At 47.6% G+C, this 22,941-nt stretch overlaps 1 protein-coding gene across 4 annotated transcripts in view; it reads right to left on the reverse strand.

Moving 5' to 3' along the window:
* LOC105465944 (annexin A11) overlaps positions 1-22,941 on the reverse strand; it is a 46,838-nt gene that overhangs the window by 19,633 nt on the left and 4,264 nt on the right. The window contains exon 1 of one of the 4 annotated variants that reach the window (XM_071069807.1): positions 22,912-22,932. The exons of 2 other annotated variants lie outside the window; for them this stretch is intronic. The gene's annotated coding sequence lies outside the window, so the exon portion shown is untranslated. Of the gene's footprint in view, positions 1-7,009; positions 7,029-22,911; positions 22,933-22,941 lie in introns of those variants that run through there. One more of the 4 variants, XM_071069808.1, reaches the window with a different exon arrangement.

Here is a 22,941-nt window from a genome sequence, read left to right on the forward strand (position 1 = left end):
CCTCCCCGTCCCGGCCCCAACTTGATCCTTCTTGCCCAGACTCTGCCAAACCCTCCGACTTCACTGGTGAGGAGGTAACCTGGGGGATGTAAACAACCAGTGGGCCAGGAACCTTCTAATAGGAGGAACTGCCCCACAGGTGAGCAGGAAGAGCCGGGATGGTGTCTCTGTCACCTTCCTCTCTGGAGACACCACTAGGCAGGACCTTTGAGCACCAAAGGCACTCTCCACTCCTGGCCTCCTCTCAGAGAAATGAAGCCAAAAGCTCCATCCACAGCCAGGCCAGGGAAAAAACCCGAGAAACAAAAGTTGGATACCACCCTGTTCCTTACACCAAGTAAATTCCAGCCAGGCCAAAGAATGCAATGAAAGAAGTAGCCCCAAGAACCAAAGGCAGAAAATAAAATTTCAGCATAAGAGACAAACTAAAAAAAAAAAAAAAAAAAAAAAAAAAAAAGAGAAAAAAACCTAGGAAAAAAGTTTTATTAATATAATAAGAAAAAGATCAACAACCACTAGAGAAACTGTCAAATGATGTGAACAGATCTGGCAGTTACAGAAAAGGAGCTGAAGATGTTTACCTTCAGCAATATGCTGAGGAAACCACCAATTAAAAATACACAGATGTCAGCCGGGCACAGCGGCTCACGCCTGTAATCCCAACACTTTGGGAGGCTGAGGTGGGCGGATCACCTGAGGTCTGGAGTTTGAGACCAGCCTGGCCATGGTGAAACCCTGTCTCTACTGAAAATATAAAAATTAGCCGGGCGTGGTGGCAGGTGCCTGTAATACCAGTTACTCGGGAGGCTGAGGCAGCAGAATGGCTGGAACCTGGGAGGCGGAGGTTGCAGTGAGCCAAGATTGCGCCACTGCACTCCAGCCTGGGCAACAGAGCAAGAGACTCTGTCTCCAAAATAAATAAATAAATAAAATACAGAGATGTCAAAATTTTAAATTTAAAATGACACACCTTTGACTCAGCAACTCTACTTCTGTAAGTGTCTTTCCTAGACACACACCTGTGTGAAAAGTCATACAGACATGAACTTTACTACAGCCTATCTGCAACAACTCCTAAACCTCCACCAATGAGGCTGGTTAAATAAACCACAAGAGATCCAACAATGGATACTCTGTAGCTATTTCTGGAATTAGCCAGCTCTGTACATGGAAAGATGAAATGATCACCATTATTAATCAAGGTGCAGTACTGTAATGTACTAAGCTAATAAAAAACCCAGAAACATACAAACTAAATGGTTCCTGTGTGCATACGTGCACGGACCTCCTTGGAATGACACACAAGAAACGAGCTAACACTAGCTGCCTCTCGAGAGGAAAGTTGGGGCTAGAAAATGAGGCTTCCGGTTTAGATCTGTTTCCCGTGCCTTTCCGCCACACACATGTATTGCCCATTAAAAAACTTCTAAAAATGCCCAATTCAGGTGCGGATTTCTGAGCTCACTTGAGGCTAGCCTTCTGGCCCCCAAAGTCCTGGCTGGTCTTCCTAGACTAAAAGAACACACACAGGGTCCATTCAGTTCCAGGCAGCCTTGGTAACCCTGGAGGGCCTGCAGGCCAGCCTTGATGGTACTCGTGGAGTTCATTCCTGGGGTGGCTTTTAGGGGATTTCCCAGCAGGAGTCAAAATCTGCCTCCTGGCTAGGAGCTCTGCCCTGCACAGCCCCACAAGGCGGGTCAACCCCACTGTCAGCTGTGGTCCTGAAACCCTGGGTCTTCCCCTCTCCCCAAGATACACCTCTAGTCCTCCCTTCTTAGAAAGAATAGCCTCATTTTTCCCTCTACCATTCTCTGCCTGAAATAGTTTCAAGTCTGCTCCCCACTTTTTTTTTTTTTTTTTTTTTGAGACAGAGTCTCACTGTGTCACCCAGGCTGCAGTGCAGCCGCACGATCTCAGCTCACTGCGACCTCCACCTCCTGGGTTCAAGCAATTCTCCTGCCGCAGCCTCCCAAGTAGCTGGGACTACAGGTACCTGCCACCATGCCAGGCCAGGCTGATTTTTGTATTTTTAGTAGAGACAGGGTTTCACCATGTTGGCCAGGCTGGTCTTGAACCCCTAACCTCAGATGATCCGCCCGCCTCGGCCTCCCAAAGTTCTGAGATTACAGGTGTGAGTCACCATGCCTGGCCTGACCCCACTCTTATCTTTCTCTTTTCAGAACCAAAGGCCCCAGGTATGGTCTGAAGAGTGCAGGGCAGGACCTTCCTCTCCCTCCAGTGGATGCTACTCCCTACCTCCCTGGACTGGTACATGTGGGTTTTCCAGGCCACAGAGACCTTCTGTGGGCTCCTGTGAAATTTCTCCCTTGGATTCTGCCCATTGCTCCAGTCTGCTGAGACCTGCTGGGATTCTGCTCAACATCAAACATCTTCCCCCTCTCTCTCAGCTTTGTTTTACATCCACGGACGCAACAGACATGGCATTTGTGTTCTGCCAAGTAACCACGATGAAAGGACCAACGAGGGACACTACAGAACTGTCATACTCAGAACTCCCCAGTTCAACATCAAACACCAGGCACCATGTGGGTGCAGGCATTTAACCAGCTCTCCCCCAACTCACTGCCACCACCCAGTACACATTTCTCCACGTGCCCAAGTGAGGGTTCTAGCAAATCTACTCTGAAGAGAGCCTGTTTATCTGCCTAATTACCCCCAGAAGAAAAGTAAACGCAGCCCAATAGCCAGGGGTGATCTTCAGGTGGACACAGGCTCCCAGTGCCCACCAATCTTCCCCCCAGCTATCCATGTTCCAGGAGGCTAGAGGCTGCAGGATCAGCACACTCTCTCTGACTCACAGAAGCAGCATTCTTCTCCTTTTCTTTGAAAATTAAGAAATCTGCTCATGGTCCGGTCTTCTGGTAACTTTGACCTCTGCATTTTTTCAAAAGAGGCCACCACAAGGGACTGTCCTTGGAGGAGTCATTCCTGGCACCCCAGGGCTGCCAAATCTAGGCTCGGCAGGACTTCTAAGGCCCTCATGTCCCCCTCCCTAGCCTGTTCAACCCCCACTCTCTAGGAGAGAGGCAACACAGTGAGCTATAATCCAGCAGATCTGCTCGCTCTCTCTCTCTGGCATCCATGAGAATCATACCTTCCACCCTGACCAACGCCTCTCTCCTCCTTCTTTCCTTGCATGGGGCAAGGGACATGCTTCACACTGCTGGTGCAATTCTGATGGCTGGGGCATGTCCCCTGCTCTATGCCTGCTTCTGATCACAGCCCTTTGACACGGGGACTCAATGGAGAGCGCCTCCTGCACACAGCAGGCAGCCGGCCTCCTTAGGGATTGGTCCAATTCTTAGAAACCTGTCTCTGGGGAACTTTTGGCCTCTGGTCCTGCCTCTCAGGGCAGGCTGCAGCACAAATACCGCCCTTCCTTCCTCACTGCGACCATCCACCTGCAGCTGTGCACCTGATTTCATCCAGCTGGGGCCCTCTCCAGTTAAATCGGTGCTTCTGAAAAACAGTCGCCTATAGGGCTTGTTAAAACCCAGATTGCTGGGCCCCACCTCCAGAGTCTCTAAATCAGTGTCTCTGGGGCAGGGCCCAAGAAGTTGCATTTCCAATGGCTCCCAGGTGATGCTGATGCTGCCTGCCTGCAGGCCACACTGCTTCATCATGCATGACAATCACCTGGAGAGCTCGCTAAACACTCTACTGCCCTGGCCCATTCTGGGCCTTTTAACCTGGGATAGGCCCAGGAATCTGAAGTGTAAACAAGCACACATACCCCCTAGTCCCCAGTAATTCTGATGTAACTGGTTCTGCGGTCCACACTCTAGGAAACACCCTTTCCTTTAAGGTATTGGACACTCTCTAGCTTATCTGATCTCACTCATTGATATGGTTTGGATTTGTGTCCCTGTCCAAATTGTAATTTGTAATTACAATACAATCAAATTGTAATTCCCAGCATTGGAGGTGGGGCCAGGTGGGAGTTAACTGGATCATGGGGGCAGATTTCCCCCTTTGGTGCTGCTCTCAGGACAGAGTTCTGGTGAGATCTGGTTGTTTAAAGGTGTGTAGCGCCTCCTCCCCACACCTCTCTTCCTCCTGCTCCAGCCAGGTTAAGATCTGCCTGCCACATGATTGTAAGTTTCCTGAGGCCTCCCCAAGTAGATGCCAGCATCATGCTTTCCCTCACCTGGAGAGCTCGCTAAAAATGCTGGTCCCTTGGCTCCCATATTCTGGGCCCTTCAACCTGGGAAAGACCCAGCCTGCAGAACTATGAGCCAATTAAACCACTTTTCTTTACAAATTATCCAGTTTCAGATATTTCTTTATAGTTGTGTGAGAATGGACTAATACACTCTTCTTCACAATAGCAAGCCCTAGGGACAGGCACTAGACCTAGGCACCCCCACAGTTGTATGGCAGATGCGCCTGACAGCAATCACTTAACTTAAGCATACCCAGAACGACCCTACAGTCTAAGAAGAACGTGTGTTCAGAGTTCTGAGCTAAGGAACTGTGGCCGACCTGGAGATCCATTCCTTATCTATAAGGAACATCAGAACCCGTAAGCCATTCCAAGGGATGCAGGCCATACAGGAGATCAAGGCCCTTTGTTCTACTTTAAATGAAGGTTGCCAGGTGGTGGTAGTTAGGAAGGAGGATGCTAAATTAAAATGCTATGTCTCTACTAAAAATACAAAAAATTAGCCGGGCGTGGTGGCGGGCGCCTGTAGTCCCACCTACTCGGGAAGCTGAGGCACGAGAATGGCATGAACCTGGGAGGTGGAGGTTGCAATAAACCGAGACCGTGTCATTGCACTCCAGCCTGGGCAACAGAGCGAGACTTCATTAAAAAAAAAAAAAAATTGCCATACAAACTGCATGCTTTTTACAACCAGTAGTGGTCCTCCCATCCAGCCTACCACCACTGGACCGCCCCATATATAAGTCCCCTCAATAAGCCCTATGCCTTGTTCGCTGGCGCTGGGGTCTCTTCTTCGGCCTCTCAAACATGGTGCTACCCCTACTAAAGTCGACAGGAGTCTGGCATGACAGCACTGCATCAGAAGCCAGCCTCAAAGCGTTCGGTGAATGCCAAAAGCATAGAGCAGCTATCTGAGGGTGCTTCTCGGGGGTTGCAAAAGGGCCTGTTCCCTAAAGCCGTGTTTTGTGTACGTAAGTGTACCATTCAATTCCACAGGCTCTAAAAGGGTACTAGCCGGAGTCCCCTTACACAGGAATCTAGAAATGCTACACTGGGACAGGAAGCAACTGCCAGAGCAAGAAGAGCCTCACTGCCCCCACTCAGTCATCCCCCTACCAAAAGGGAAGCCTTGCTGTGTCTCTACCCAACAATGGGAGGTGGAGATATGGGCTCCAGCCACCAGCAAGGCTAGGCCATGCACATTTGCTGGTGTCCTGCCTGACTTCAGGGACACAGAAGGGAAAGGAGAGGTGGATGGTGTCAGTGCCATGCCTGGGACTCTGGACTGTCCTCCCCAGAGGGACAGCACCGGGCTCATTTGGGAACAGAGCCTACACCAGGTTAATGCTGAGAGGCAAGGGCCTAGAAACATCATCTCGGGCCAGAAGCCACACAGCAGTGACACCCCCTGCCCCTCAGGGCCTAGCAGCAAACCAAGCAGGCCTGGACTAAAATGGATGCTTTCGTGGAATGATTTTCCACTGACCTTCCCCAGCCTGGTGGCTGGAATATTCATTTGTGTGTTAGTTTTTTTTTCCTTTTTTTTTTTTCAAACATTAGATCCTTAACCTGTTTTCACACACACACACAAATTTATTTTTTAAAGTACTTTCCCCATAAGGCTGCATACATAAAATGTAAATATATCGTTGCTATTATTTAAATGTATCCCCCAGAGTTCATGTGCTGCGAACTCAATGGTCAGTACAACGGTTCTGAGAGGCAGGACCTTTAAGAGGCTCCACCCTCATGAATGGATTAAGGTGTCATGGAGGAAGTGGGCTCCTTACCACCAGTGTGTTTGTTACAAAAGTATAACATGCTCTCTCTCTCACTCTTGCTCTCTCTCACCCACATGATATCTTCTGCTATGTTATGAAGCAGCAAGAAGGCCCTTGCCAGATGCAGCCTCACGATCTTCTCAGTCTCTAGAACTGTGAGCCAAATAAGCTACTGTTGCTTATAAATTACTCAGTCTGTGATATCTTGTTAGAGAAGCACAAAATGAACTAAGACACTAGTTTAAACCATGCAGGTCCAATAATCCCTGCTGATATATTCTTTAAAATGAAAAGAAGAAGCCAGGCACAGTGGCTCATGCCTATAATCCTAGCACTTTGGGAGGCTGACGCAGGCAGATCATTTGAGCTCAGGAGTTTGAGACCAGCCTGGGAAACATAATGAGACGCTGTCTTTACAAAAGACATACAGATGCTCCTTGACTTATGATGGGGTTACGTCTCAATAAACGCATCATTAGTTGAAAATGCATTTAACGCTGGCAACACAGCAGTCCCCAACTTATGATGGTTCGACTTACGATTTTTCAACTTTATGATGGTGCAAGAGTGACATGCACTCAATCAAAATCGTAGCCTCACTGTAATCCCATCATAAGTGGAGGAGCTTGTTACATCCCGATAAGCTCTTCTTAAAGTGATGTAACCCCATCATAAAGTTGAAAAACTGTAAGTTTAACCATCTTGAATCAGGGACCGTGTGTGTGTGTGTGTGTGTGTGTGTGAGACAGACAGAGTTTATATAACTAATACAGCTGGGACTCTAAGTTAAGATCAGGCTTCTACACCAGCAAAGGACTCAGGTGCTGATTCACCTTAGGAAGAGTACGAGCTTGGAATGCTTGAGGGAGCACCTGTCAATACAAGAGGGCCAGAAAACCAACCTCCCTAGGACTCTTCCAGGACCACTGAGCTCTACCGAGTGGTGATGCTGCCAACCATTTGCAAATGTTGTTTTCCAGAGTTGAAAATGCAGTCCCACAGCCTTGTTCCCCACTGTTACCCAAGAATCTGGCTGAATGTGCACCTCATCAATGCAGCTTGAGTGGAAGAATAGATGGAGTTCTGGGGACTGGCTTCTGCTTTGCCAGTTAGTCAATTTTCTCCTTTATAACCTCTTCCTTCATTGGCTCCTAAGATTATTTAAGTATCAAATAGGATGTATTTGGCCTGCAGGGCAAGGAAGAGCATAATAAACACTTATAAATCCAAGGCTCTCAGCAAGGACATCACACTCCCACAATATGCATTTTGGTCTTCTGTAGAGCAGGACCCACCTAGTGCGTGACAGTCAACTGATGACAGCTGAACAACTCCAAGTATCCAGAACATACACGCTCCAAACATTTCCTCCAGGCATCAGGTCTGTTCATTTTCACTATAAGTCTGTTTGCTTCTGGACACCTACCATCTACTGCCCCCAAAAGTCTTGCTCAGATCTAACTGGGATGCCCAGGCCCAGCTCAGCCTCACCTAGAAGCAAGCAGTGTGATGGGCAGCTCAGTGCTGCCCTGAATGTGTTCTCTGACGCCAGCTTCATATCTTGCAAGTTGTGAAGTTAGAAGGCACGCAGTTTAAGGAGCGAGACAGGCAGACAAGAGCAAGAGATTAGTTGCTCGAAAAGTTTAGAAAATGCTTACTACATATAGTTATGTACTATAACTACACATCCCCTTTCCAAGAAACCGCCAATTTGCAATAGCGTAATAAAAGCTCTGATAAATCCTGGAACAAAGGTGCCTGCTTAACTCTATCCTCAAATTTCCCAAACTAATTAGGCCATAGTAATAGTCATCATTTATTGAATGCTTATTATGTGCCAGGCACAGTGTTAAGTGCTTCACGTGGAACCGAACTTTACAACAACCCTGTGAGACAAATACTAAAATTATCCTTCTCATATCAGAAATGAAGACTGAGGGACAGAGGGGCTGTGTAACTTGCTCAAGGTTATAGCTATTGAACGGCTGAGCCAGGCAGTCGGCTTCCAAAGCCCAGGACTTTACCACTATGTTATACTTCCTCACAGTGCCCACTGGCCCCAGGAACTAGCATTTTAAGAATAGAGCTTTAGAAATACTGGTATGATGAAATAGCATGGAATTCAGAATCAGGATACCTGGCTTCTAAGTCTGGTTCCATTGTATGACCCCAGGTACTTCACTGAAGGCAGTGGAGGATGGTGAGAAGAACATGGACTCTGAAGCCAGACTACCCAGGTTCACATCCCAGTCCTGCTCCCCACCAGCTATGCGATCTTAACGGTTTACATGACCATTCTGCACCTCAGTTTTCCCCATCTGTAAAACGGGGATAGTAACAGTTTAATACCAAGTTTGTTCCCATTATATCATGTAACATATCATGATATCCTGTTTCTCCAAAACAAAATAAGAAAGAGAGGACCCCAGGCCATTTGATAATGCCCAGGATGAGAACTGTAGGGACTGAAGGGGGAAGGGAGAGGGTGGGAGAGAAACACGGAATTGGGAAGGGTCAGGGCAGTGTGACAGGTGGAGGATGGGAGTGGGGAGCACACTGGCATGGCTGTGTTAGATTTTCCAGCCTCCCAATAGAGAAAGCACCAACAGGAAATTGGCACTGTTTTCTTTCCATCCCCTCCACGTGCCTGGGTGTCTGGGGGCCTGCTCCACTCCAGCAGTAGAGAGGGCAATGGAGGCAAGACTGATGGTGGAGGGAGGCCACAGAGCAGGGAGATCTGAAAGACCCTTGGAGAGGAAACCTGCCTGGGAGAGGGATCCGCAGAGGCAGGGCCTTGGCCTGCAAGAAGCTCCAACCCTGTGGGCACTGGAGCCTGTCCTCAGAACCTTCACTGAGGCGTGGCACGGACGGGGCCATCTTCTCTCCTACTGCCTGCCTTTTCAGAACAGGTGCTGAGAAGGGGGGTGGGGGCAAGTGAGGAGGAACTCACTTTCCATATGAGGCAGGCCGAGAGCACACAGCATCAAACGCAGTTCTCTCTGTCACGCTCCTCCAGAGCAGGCTTCCCTGCAAGCTGGGCCACTCCTCTTTGTGGGCAGAGTCATCTCTGACTCACACCAAATGGGCTCACACAAGAGCCAATGCTCGGTCAAATGCTGAGTTCAATTCAGAATTTCTGAGGAGTGGAAAGTAGGCAGCAGAGGAAGAAGGTGACAGAGACACAGTGTTAGTATCTGGCTGCCACGCAGGCCAGCATGTGATGGGCACTCAGGTCCCGGAGGACGCTGAGGTTCCTGTAACAGACAGTGGCAGTGACAGAAAAAGCCCCCCACCCAAGCCCTGACTCCAAAGTGTGGCCAGGACCTGCTATAGTTTGAATGCTTCTGTCTCCCCAAAATTCATTTATTGAAATCCCAACTCCCAATGTGATGACATCTGGAGGTGGGGCCTCTGGAAGGTTATGAGGTTGGAGCCATATGAATGGGATTCACGCCCTTATAAAAGACAGCCCAGAGGGCCCAACCCTTTCCACCACGTGGGGACACAGGGAGAAGGTACTATCCTATTTGTGAACCAAAAAGTGGGCCCTCACCAGACACTGAGTCAGCTGGCACCTTCACCTTCAACTTCCAGCCTCCACAACTGTGAGCAATGTACTTCTGTTGTTTATAAACCACCCGGTCTATGATATTTTATTACAGCAGCCTGAACGGATTTAGACGGAACCTATGGATGCGCGCGCACACACACACACACACACATTCTCACACACACACTCACACACTCACTCCCAAAAAGGGAAACAGTGGGTTGTGTTTGTAAGTGCAGGTGGCAGGGGCGGGGAGGGGACGCAGGTCTCTGTCTTTGTTTGCCCACTTCCGCATGGGGAAGCCACTGCCAGTTACACCACCTGAGCAGAGGGAGCTTCTCCCAGGGCCCACCTAGGAGGGACGAACAAAACAATGGTAGTGGGCTGATGTCAATCAGGCACAAGTCCCAGGGTGGCGGAGGCTTCCCTGTCGATCCCACCCCTCTTAGCTGTCAGGTCACTCCAATCACTGCAAAGTCCAACCCAGCTCCTCCCAGAGCTCCTGGGCCCACAGGGACGTGCCACACTCCAAGCCCTGCAGCAGTTACTGTCTACAAGACAACCCTTCCAGCAACTCTGCCGGAAGGAAGCAAAAACTTCTCTAAACCCCTCCCTCGTCTTGCGGTGCGAGGTAAAGGGAAGCTCAGCAGGTTACCCAAGACACAGGGCCTGAGTCTCACTGACACTGGCTTCACAATGTCTACCCCTAGATTCTCGGTAGGCCCTTCTACCACCCCAATTACTCCCTCTCACACACTCTAAACCAGCTCCCCCATCTTTTCACAGCCCACACTCCCCCGTCAAGAGCCTCAAACATCACAGGACAGTCACACTAGACTTCTCAATTCTGCTGCATGAGTTTTACCACAGCCCACACAGCTCTGATATCATCTTCTAACACTGCTGTTGGGCCACCGGGATGGCACACAGGGTTGAGTCCAATGACAATGATTCCATTCTAGCTCTACCTCTTGTTAGCTGTGTGACCCTGGATATAAAGATTGACCTCTCTGAGCCTTCCTCCTCACCTGTAAAAAGAGGAAAAATGCATCCATCTCATTACACAGCTATGAGAATACAGTATTCATATATATATAGCTCTACAACAGGTATTAGCATACAGCAGGTGCTCAGTTAATTTTAACTCAGTCCCTAGGAGGCATTAGCCTGGAGCCAAGGTCTGGTTCCTAAAGCAACTGCTTGCTGTGTGACCCTCCCTGGGCAACTTAACCTCTCTGAACCTCCATTCTGTCTGCAAAGATCTGATGTACCCCACCTACCTTGGATTACTATGAGGACTAAAAGTAAAAAGAACAGGAACACGCTTTGTAAAGCAGGACACAGTTATCTTCACTCTGTGACTAACACACCTAGTGTTGATCTCTCCCAAGTGGCCAAAGAGGCCAGGCTTTGACATTTGGAGAGGGAGAAAAGGGTCACAGATCCTGGGCACACACTAACCTCATCTGGTGTCAGGCTCCCGCCAGGGGACCAGCCCAGCCCACACAGTAAGGGTAGTGTCCAGCCAACCCTTAGGGTCCCAGGGTCACAGGAAAATGCTGGTAAGGGAAGGGGTAGAGGGAGGGCTTTTCAGAGCCTGAAACTCAGCTACCATCAGCTTCCCTGATTAGGTCCCTCAAAGACATCCCCGGTACCTGTGAATGCGTTACTTTACATGGTAAAACGGACTGTCCTGACATGATTAAGGTTACCTGCCATGAAATGGGGAGGCTAGCCTAGATTATCCAGGTGGGCCCAATCCAATGAAAAGGGTCCTTCAAAGCAGAGAACCTTTGTTGCTGGGTTAAGGATGAAAAGGAAGAATAAGCAGGAGAGAGTCCAGGCATGAGAGGGATTCCACCCATGGAGGAAAGGGACCAAGTGCCACAGAACTCAGATGGCCTCTAAAGCTGGAAAGGACAAGGAAGCATTCACCTCCAGGGCCACCAGACAAAGACACAACCCTGCCAACACCTTGATTTTAGCACCATGAGATCCAAGAGACCATTAGATAAAACTGTTAAGATAAAAAAGCCATATGGTAAAATAGTGCAGCCACTATGGAAAACAGTATGGAGATTCCTCAAAAAATTAAACATAGAACTACCATACGTATGATCCAGCAATCTCACTCCTGAGCATACAGGCCGTGTACCTCTCACTCAAAATGTGTGGGACCAGCAATGTTTCAGACATGCTGGTCTTCAGACCAGATGATTTAAGATTTTGGAATACTGGCATCACACTTACCATTGTGCATCCAAAATGCAAAAATCCAACATCCAAAATGCTTCAATGAGTACTTCCTTTGAGCATCATGTTAGAGCTCAAAAAGTTTCAGACTTTGGAATAGTTCAGATTTGGGATACTCAACCCATATACCCAAAGGAAATGAAAGCAGGGACTCCCACAGACATTTGTACACCCATGTTCACAGCAGCCTAATTCACAGTAGTCAAAAGCTGGAAACAACCCAAGCGCCATCGATGGATGAATGGATAAACAAAACAAGATCTCCACATAAAAAGAGAATATCATTCAGCCTCAGTACGGAAGAAAGTTAACATATGCTACAACGTGGATAAAACTTCAACACATTATGCTAAATGAAACAAACCAGACACAAAAGAACAAATACTTCTGATTCCACCTATATGAGGTCTCCAAAGTAGTCAAATTCATAAGGACAGAAAGTAGACTGCTGTTGGCCAGGGCTTGGGTAAGAGGGAATGGGGAGTTTACATTTCATGAGTACAGAGTCAGTTTGTGAAATGAGAACCTTCTGGAGATGCACGGTAATGACTGTTGCACAACAAAGTGAATGTATTTAACACCATTGAGCTGCACACCTAACAGTGGGTAAAATGGTAAGTTTTATGTTGTGTATATTTTTACCACAAAAAGAGTTGCATGGTTTTAAGCCACACATTTGTAGTAATTTGTTACAGCAGTAATGGAAAACTAATTGTTGAAAACTATTTGAGGTGATGGATATATTAACTAGTTTGCTTTAATTATTTCATATTGTATTCATAGATTATAATATCACTTTGTACACCATAAATTGACATATTATAAATGTTAATTTATAATAAAAAAATTTTTTTTAAAGAAAACTATTGGCCAGGCACGGTGGCTCACGCGTGCCCCAGCACTTTGGGAGGCCGAGGTGGGTGGATTGCAAGAGGCCAGGAGTTTGAGACCAGCCTGGGCAACATAGTGAGACCATGTCTCTACTAAAAATACAAAAATTGGCCAGGCACAGTGATTCATGCCTGTAATCCCAGCACTTTGGGAGGCCGAGGCAGGTGGATCACCTGAGGTCAGGAGCTCAAGACCAGCCTGGCCAACATGGTGAAACCCCATCTCTACTAAAAATACAAAATTAGCTGGGCATGGTGGTATGCACCTGTAATCCCAGCTACTCGGGAGGCTGAGGCAGGAGAATTACTTGAACCTGAGAGGCGGAGGTTGCAGTGAGCCGAGATCATGCCATTGCATTCCAGCCTGGGCAAAAAGAGCAAACCTCCGTCTCAAAATAAAATAAAATAAAAATAAAAATACAAAAATTAGCCAGGTGTGGTGGCACATGCCTGTAGTCCCAGCTACTCAGGAATTGCTTAAACCCAGGAGGCACAGGTTGCAGTGAGCCAAGATTGTGCCACTGCACTCCAGCCTGGGTGACAGAGCGAGACTCTGCCTCAAAAAACAAAAACAAACAACAACAACAAAAACTTTAAAGAAAACTAATATATACAGTGACCATTCCTTCTCTCTTCCCTTCCAGATCCTTCTATGGCATTCTCTTTCCAAGGGCCTCTCTTCTCTTTGCATGAAAGCTCTGTGAACACGTCTACCTAACTCAGCCAGCTTTCTTCAACAAGGGAAGTATTAACCACCAACACTACAAAAAAACCCTTTCCAACAATGAAGCAGGAACCAGGTGCTTGCCTCTCCCACGTGTCGGGAACAGGCTCGTTACAGGTGTGTTAACTTGAATTACCAGTCAACATGAGTCACCAGGGGACTTGGGCCCTCAGTGGCTTCCGTGTGGCCAGTCTACGCAGGCCCAGTCAGCATTTGCCCAGTCGGATTTGCACAGGCAGGGCCATCACACCCCATCGGCCAAGACCTCACAACCGGGATGCCAGAAGCCAGTTCAGCACCTCAGAGACGACTCAGTTCATTCCCACCAACCCCACCTCACCCCATTTCACAAACGGGAAAACTGACAACCAGAGAGAGGGATGTGGCATGCGAAGGTGATACAGCAGGAGCCTAAGAGGGCTGATGCCCAATCCCCACTCCCAGGCTAGAGCTCGTCGTTCCCAGTGCAGGGTGGGTGGGTGGAGAGGCTTCCTGTCCTCAGAGCCGCTGGCAGACTCAGGCCCAGTTCTTTAGGATGATTCTTTTTGTTCCATCAGGCGGGCAGCCCATGGGAGTTCAAGCCTGGGTTGCTGCTTCCTGCCCGAGGCAACAGCAGGTACAGTGGGAAGACCAGGGCTGAGGAGAGATTAATTTTGCAATATTGGGGAATGACTGCCTTCCAGGAAACACACTGAAGGAGGAAGAGATGTGATAAAATCCTGCCCCTCCTGTACATTTCACCTATGTACTTTAATCAGATTTTTATGGTCTCCCTCTTCATACAGACAGCAAAGGGTCACAGGACATCTGAGAAAGTCTATACCAAGAAAGGGAGAGACCAAAACAGAAGAAAAGGAATCAAAGAAACAGACAATGATGAGAAGCAGAGGACAAAAATATAATCAATAATATCCTCAGAGACGGAAGAGAACCAAAGAAACAGACAATGGTGAGAAACAGAGGACAAAAATATAATCAATAATATCCTCAGAGACGGAAGAGAACCAAAGAAACAGACAATGGTGAGAAACAGAGGACGAAAATATAATCAATAATATCCTCAGAGACGGAAGAGAACCAAAGAAACAGACAATGGTGAGAAACAGAGGACAAAAATATAATCAATAATATCCTCAGAGACGGAAGAGAAAATATTATATCCACAAAGCAAAAAGGTCAGCAAAGCAATCATTGTGAAATTTGAGAACACAAGAGGCAAAAGAAAGATACTAAAACTTTAGAAAAGAAAGAACAAGGGTCCTTTTTAGGGGAACTGGAAGGACACTGGACTTCAACAGCCACACTGGAAACTAGAAGATAACAGAATAATGTGTTCAGTGTTTGGGAAGGAAATTATTTTCAGTTTATAATTGTATAGCCAGCTAAATTAACCACTACTGTATAGAGATATTTGGAATGGATATTTCTATCCATTAGGGAGGAACAGAGATATTTGCAGGCACACAAGCTTCAAAAACAAAAACAAAACAAAACAAAATGAAACAAAATCTACCTTCCATGCACTTTTCTTAGGAACTTCTGAATGATTTCAGCAAAATGAGAACATACATAAGGAAAATAAAGAAAATAAAATATATAGGATCTAGGAACAGGAAAATCTAACACAGAAGACTGTAAAAAGATGTCCCTGGACAACAGCTGAGCAGCAGGCCTGGGGAGCAACTAGGCCAGTTTGGAACAATAGATACACAGAAAATCAGGCCCCCAAGCAGGGACAGCATCCACTTGAGGAATAATGGGACAGGAAGGATTGTACTCCTGATGTGTGACCACAGCACAATACTGGCACAGCATCGAACAATACAATTTATGGTCACAATAATGCAGACATTAAATATTGATGTATATATTGGTTCCTAATCTATCAAGCAGGAAGTCAACATATTTCAAAACTGATAAATTAAGAAACAGTCATATAAGCCTATTCATTAAAAATAAAGAGTTAAAAATGGTTAACTCTGGAGAAAGAGGGAAAGAGGAAGGATGTGTCGGGACTGCTGGCTTCATTATAAGCCTTTTGGATCAACATATTTGGCTTTCTTCATTTTTTATTATAAAATATGTTTATAATATAGCAATAAATACAACATATAGATGAATTATAAAGCATAATAAAATAAGCATCCTTTATTATCTAACTTTAGAAAGAGAACATTACTTCTGCCAGGCGCAGTGGCTCACACCTGTAATCCCAGCACTTTGGGAGGCCAAGGTGGGCAGATCACTTGAGGTCAGGAGTTCGAGATCAGCCTGGCCAACATGGCAAAACCCCGTCTCTACTAAAAATACAGAAATTAGTCTGGTGCGGAGACGCATGCCTATACTCCCAGCTACTCGGGAGGCTGGGGCTGCAGTGAGCCAAGATCGTGCCACTGCACTCCAGCTTGGGCAACAGAGGGAAACTCTGTCTCAAAAAAAAAAAAAGAGAGTATTACTACATTCTTCTTCTTTTTTTATTTTTTTGAAGCAGTCTCTTGCTCTGTCACCGAGGCTGGAGTGCAGTGGCACAATCTCAGCTCACTGCAGCCTAAGCCTCCCAAGTAGCTGGGATTATAGGCATGCGCCACCACTCCCAGCTAATTTCTGTAATTTTAGTAGAGATGGGGTTTCGCCATGTTGACCAGCCTGGTGAACTACATTCTACAACTGCTTTCTGAAAAAACAGGCACATATTTTTTAGGGGAAAGTTAAAATAAAACACTAGCAGCCAGTCTGTGAGACTGGTACCAGCATCTGCAGTAGGTCCAGGTTTTGTGGGGCCTGAAGCTTACACAATGTTAGCAGCCCTCTTCAGGACAAAGAATACAAAATATCTTAGTTTTCTGCGAATGTTACAAATCATAGGACTCTGTGAACTCACTGCTAGTGCCCCTCCCACGGCCCCTCACTAGGGTGCTGCAAGTCCAGGGGCCTGAAGCTTCCCTTTCATTAGCTTCACAGCAATCCCACCTGGGTTTATGGAGGCACCAGGGGCTGGGCTAGACTCCCCTGGATAGGGAAGAAAAAAATAAAGTCCTGGCCTGCATCATGCTTTCCAACTACATGGGGAGATAAACACAATAGCGCACTTCCAGGAAACACACACTACAATATTTAAGAGCCACTCCCAGGAAGAGTGCGGGGGAAGACAAAGAATTCAGAAAATGTGTTCCCTGGGAGTGGAGCATAGGGGCTTCTGAGAAACTGGCCTCTCTCTGAGGGGCCTTGGCAAACCTAAGCCCTCCCGGCCTCGTCTACCTCACCTATTTTCAGTGAGTGCGCCTGCAGGGCCTCAGGGGTCTGCATGCTGCCTCCCAGAACCTGGGGCTCCTGAAGGTTTTGGAGCTCAATAGCATTATTTCATTGGAGGGAGGAAAGGGCTGCAAAAGGGAGACTCTGGCTTAAATCTTTCAAAAATATTAAAACGGGAACTCTGGCAACAAGGGTTCCACATTTCTGCATGGTGACACTCGGCTAGGGCTGGCAACAACTGCGCACCTCCCTCCCTCTCTCCTTCAGCTGCGGGGGCTGTCCTTGCAGGAATCTGCATTTGTGATCACAGGAGTAGAGGTTTACCAGGGCCCTTCCAGTTGTGATGAGCCATCTCATCTCCTTATGAATGGCCAGCACAGGCCCTTCTCTCACCACAGGCTGAGGAAGAGAAGTGAAGAAGACTGAAGAGCGTGATGGCAGCAGGGTATCCCCTGGCCTCTCCTGGAGAGGCCCTGATGCCCATCAGCCAGTCCTCGGGGCCTGTTACAAACCACTCTGGAAGCTCAGTCCCTTCAAGCCTGGGAGACTTAACAGAGTGTATATTCTAGCTCCAAATGGCTGAGCACCCCTGCTCTGCCTAGAAGCCTCAGGAAACCTTTCCAAATATCCCTTATCAAGGGCTGCTCTTCAGATGGTGACAAGTTCCCCAGTCAGCCACATGCAGCAGGAAGTTGAAGGACCTGCAGCTCACTCTGGAGGAGAGAACACCTTCACTTGGGAATGGGCTGACCCTTCTGCAGCTGGCATCCTAAGCTGTGTCAAGCAGTCTGGAGCCAAGAGTCACTCACACTGGGCCACTGAGGAACAGCAAGAAAACAGAAGGTACCTCAGGGACATGCATGATGGAGAGAAGCAAAGAAAATGCATGTCCTTAGCCCAGTCCAGCTCAGCATTTTCCCTTTTCAGGACACCTCTGCTTAGGTGGTCCCTCTAGCTGGTCTGACCTCCTGTCTCCTGGCCTTCCCTGAGTCCAGATGAAGTTCCACCTTGTATTAGTTCATTTTCACACTGCTGATAAGATATAACCGAGACTGGGCAATTTACAAAAGAAAGAGGTTTAATGGACTCAGTTCCACGTGACTGGGGAGGCCTCACAATCATGGTGGAAGGTGAAAGGCACATCTCATATGGCAGCAGACAAGAAGAGAGCTTGTGCAGGGAAAGTCCCCTTTATAAAAGCATCAGATCTTGTGAGACTTATTCAGTATCATGAGAACAGCATGGGAAAGACCTGCCCCGGTGGTTCAGTTACCTCCCACCAAGTCCCTTCCACAACACGTGGGAATTCGAGATTTGGGTGGGGACACAGCCAAACCATATCATATCTCTCTCAGGAAGCCCACCCTGATCTCCCAGCCACAATGCTCACTCTTCCTGGAACTCTCCCAGCACTTGTCCTAAAATGTTTTCCATCTTCTCTAGTGTTCTAATAAGCTCCCTTTTTCTAACTTCTAGGATAGATACACATATTACCTCCCTATATATTAGCTCATTAACTGCCACAATGCCCCTATTGGATAGGTATTATCATCCTCATTTTATAAGCAAGGGAACCAAGGCTGAGCTGACTCTTGACATGCAAAGGTCACACACCCAAGTGCCAGAGCCAGACACTCTTTTCCCAGGCCTCCCCATGAGAGCATCCGTGCTACAGGCTATAGGACAGGCCTCTCTTCCTGTCCCCCACCACCACCTGCCACAGGGCTTGCACTGTGAGGCCCCTGACACATACTGAATACTGGCAGGAACCCCGGTGGACCCTGACTCATTTCTTCCACTCTCTGGGTGGCACCTATTTGGTGTCTCTATTACATAGGCCCCAGGAATTCTGGGGGCAGGGAGGACACATCTAGGACATTCCCCTCTCTCCCCCACCCCAAGGCAGGACCTTAAATGATGTAAGTGGGTGTATGAACATCCCCAGCTCTACTGAGAAGGGGGTGGGGGCCCTGGACGGGCATTCCAGAGCCCCAGTGTCCTGCCCTTGCTGGTCACAGGTGCCATTAAGTCACCGAAGCCAGCCAGCTAGCCTCAGGGCAGCACTCCACCAATCCTGACCGTATTTTCCCAGGCATGAAACAAAAAATCTACACAGGTGCTGTTAAGCATTCAACTCCCCACCCACATACCAGCAACTAAAATAGCTGCAGCCTATGTTAATCATTAGCCAGGCTGCGCCTCAGACCTCCCCTCTGAGGGCTGGCACCTGGGGCAGCTCAGCCTGAAGAAACTCCAGGCAAGACAGGCTGGGAGAGTGGCAACGGCAGCGTCTGGAGCCTCACCAAGGGGCTGAACTTAAGCAAGTAGGTTCTGAAAGACACTTCTTCAAGATAAAGTCAATCCCCAGTGCACTAGCATTTGGATTACATAAGAATCCTAAAATATTGGAGCTGGAAGGGGCCTTCATGAATCACTTCATTCAACCAGTTTATTTTATTTGAGGTGGGAGCTGAGGCCCAGAGAGCAGAAGGACTCTGGCTGAGGTCTCAGAGCTGGCTGGGGGCAGGACAATAACTAGAACCACATCTCTGGATTTCCAGGCCAGTGCATTACGAACCAGGCAGGTCCCCCACCACTCAACGTATTTCTGAGCTCCATCCCACCTTCTCAGGCTGGAGAATGGACTTGAGAATTACAAAAGTTAAACCGCGGAAAGAGAGAAGAAAGTAACTGCTGCCTCCCAAATAATGTCCCATATAATCAAGCCACACAGAAAAGAATCAGCCACTCCACAGGAGCCTTATGACCCTGTTTCTCTCCAGAACACCTCCCTATGACAACAGAGAATGGGGGTTGGCAACCACTGCTCTGATCTCTCAAGGATATTACCAGCCATGGAGACCGAACATCAGCCCCACCTCAGTTGAGGGTTCAAAGGGCCTCTGCCCTCAAACTCTCCTAGAAACAGTCACATAGGTGTCACATTTGGGGTTGAAGAAGGCAAGTTGGGAGGAGGTAGCACAAAAAAAAAACCCCTATCCCACTGGGTCTTGGAGGGGGCCCCTGGATCCCATGGGGTCTGGAAGATCTGGTAGTGGCTGCAGCAATGGAGCATGTGGATGCCAGACCTGATGGTTGGGAGCAGCAGATGACTCTCGGGGCATCGGCAAAGCCACAGCAGCTTGCCAGTCTGTGCACCAGCCCACAGGAACAGAGGCTGCCTTGCTTGCACTGCCTGCGGGCTTGCCACTGTCATGAGAAACCATTCCCACTTCCTAACCTGAGGAACACAAGCTTAGCCAATAGCAAGACTGATAAGCACAGTAGTAGTTTCAAATTCAGGAGAGCAGTGGGTGGTGTTCCAGAAACTTCTGGTTGTCCTCCTCAACCATCTGTTCTCTATTGCTTTAGTAACAGAACACTCACCATAGCCTGGCACACAGCAGCCCCAACTAAGGACTGTTTCCCAGACCCCTAGCAGCTAGGAGGGCCTGCCATGAGGATGTGAAAGTGAGCTGTCTTGGGCCATGCAGGTAAGGGAAGCACCTAATGGTGCTACCCAACATGTGGCCCGGAGACTGGCGGCATTACACAATCTGAGAGCCTGTAAGCAATTAAAATGCTCAGGTCACATCACAGACCTCCCAAATCAGAATGATTCAGGGTGCAGTCCAAGAATCTATGCTTTAACAAGCCTTCCAGATTGTTCTTATACATGCTCAAGTTTGAAAACCACAGCCCTCAAGAATGCTAGGGACAACAGTCCGTAAGGAGCCTGGTGCCTAGACAACCTCATGGAACACTCACTTAACTTCGACTCTGATTTTTCAAGAAAGAGTGAGAGAGTGAGAGAGACAGAGAGAGAGAGAGAGAGAGAGAGAGAGAGAGAGGATCCTCTCTTCATTCACAGCCAAATCTGAAACGTAATACAGGGGGCGTGGGGAAGATGATGATGAGAAACTTAACCCAAACAGCAAAAATCAGGAAAGGAATAACATGCAAGTATAATAAATAATAAGCAAGATGTAAAGAATAAAATCAAGTATATCTGGCATGTGAACAGTCAGAATTCCTCTACCAAAGACAGAAACCACGCAATTAGGTTTGTTGTTGTTATCACTGCCTTCTGTCAACCTCCATCCACCCTCAACCATGTGCTGATTATAAGAGAAACAAATTTTATTTATGAAGATTCCATTTTCAAGATAAACTTCTTTCTTTTTTTTTTTTTTTTGAGACCGAGTCTCGCTCTGTCGTCCAGGCTGGAGTGCAGTGGTGCAATCTCGGCTCACTGCAAGCTCCACCTCCCAGGTTCATGCCATTCTCCTGCCTCAGCCTCCCAAGTAGCTGCGACTACGGGCACCCGCCAGCACGCCCAGCTAATTTTTTTATATTTTTAGTAGAGATGAGGTTTCACCGCGTTAGCCAGGATGGTCTTGATCTCCTGATCTCATATTCCGCCCACCTTGGCCTCCCAAAGTGCTGGGATTACAGGCGTGAGCCACAGCGCCCAGCCTAGATAAACTTTTTTAAGTGAGAAAGAGATATTTAAAACTAACGGTTGGGCAAAGACATACCAAATAAATGCAAAGAAAAACCAGAGGTGGAAATATTAATATTAAAAATAGGCTGGGCACAGTGGTTGGCCAGGTGCAGTGGCTCATGTCTGTAATCCCAGCACTTTGGGAAGCTGAGGTGGGCAGATTACTTGAGCCCAGGAGTTTGAGACCAGCCTGGGCAAAACCCCATCTCTACCAAAAATACAAAACTTAGTCTGGTCTCAAAATAAATAAAAATGAAAAAATATGTAAAATTCAAAAGTACATACGTGGAAGACTTTTCAATAATCCTGCCTTAGCAGGCCAAGGGGTTTTCCAGCCATTTCTCTCTGGCATTTGCCTCTATCTGTAAACACAGGACTTGGAGAACTACTCACTAGGATCTCAGGGTACAACAAGGCGTAGGCTAGTCCAGCCCGCTGAGAAAGTTTATGTGGCTTAAAACACAAGCACAGAGACGAGCTTACAACTTGGGGCCCACGTCTTTCTGACCTCTGGCCCTGGGAAGTGTTTGTACTGGCTACTCTGTCAAAAGCTCATTTTGCTGCCTCGAATGAGGAAGGAAATGCGTAAATGAGAGGCACAGCAGTCCGCTCCTTGGACCTACAGGAAGTGGGCAAGAATTGCAAAGTAAGAGAAGAGGCTCCCAGGCAACGTCCCAGGAGTTTGCAAGCAAATCTCACTTTATCCACCCCTCCTAAAAATCTGGCTATCATGGGGACCATCAGGACAGCCAAGGACAGGGAGCTCATGATCATCAGTGAGACCTGATTACTAACTGCTCCGTGTGAGGCTGAACAGAAACTAAAGGGGCATGGCTTGAATGTCCTCTGATGCCTGCGTTAAAATTTCTGAGCCTTTCACTTATTATCTTATAAAATGCACTTATTTATTAATTTTAAGACTATAAAGAAAAGAGATTCTTCCAGATCCTTGGCCACGTATTCTCCTAAAACACAGACAATATGGAATTTAAGGCCAAAGACCAAAGGCATTAAATAACCAGCAAATGACACAAGGTAGGAAGATCAGCTTGATAAGCCTGTATACACGAAATATGAAAGCCAAATTCAAAGGCTAGAACTCCCACAAATATAAATAGAGCTGGACTTTAAAAAACTACAGTGAGAGTTTTTGTTATACCTCTCAGAATCTGACAGCCAGGCAAGCAGGGATATAAGGGCAACTGAAGTTAAGAGATCTATCTAAAGTCAGTGTCCCGCAGAGTACCTATTTTCTCTTTTCACGCCCATGAAACATGTTAATATTTATCATGCAGTTGGCCACAAAGAAAATTTAATACCAGCCAGGTGCAGTGGCTCCTGTAATCCCAGCACTTTGGGAGGCTGAGGCGGGGTGGGGGGACTGCTTGAGGCCAGGGCTTTGAGACCCGCCTGGGCAACATGCTTCATTCACTCATTCACTCATTCATGAAAATGAATTCATTTTGTGAAAGGAGCAAACCCTTGCAGGCACCTAGGTCTGCCTGAGCACGGAGCGCCATGGGGAGGGATGTCGGTGGCAGGCCATCCACATGTTCCCTTCTGGGATTGGAAAGGGAGCAGGAGGGTAAATCGAGGCAACAGGGTCAAACACGTCCTCCTCGCCTTCAAAGCCACCATTTCAGAGCCTGTCTAAACTTACTATCATCAGATCCTCATGTCCTGCTACTCCTCACCCATTCATTCCAACCTCGCTTCTGCTCCCATCATCCCACCAAAGCAGTGAAGGCAGCTGCATCTTCTCCATGTCACTCACCACAGCCGCGATGCCAAGCTGACTACTCCA

Source organism: Macaca nemestrina, chromosome 9 (assembly GCF_043159975.1).
Source record: "Macaca nemestrina isolate mMacNem1 chromosome 9, mMacNem.hap1, whole genome shotgun sequence".
NCBI lineage: Eukaryota > Metazoa > Chordata > Mammalia > Primates > Cercopithecidae > Macaca > Macaca nemestrina.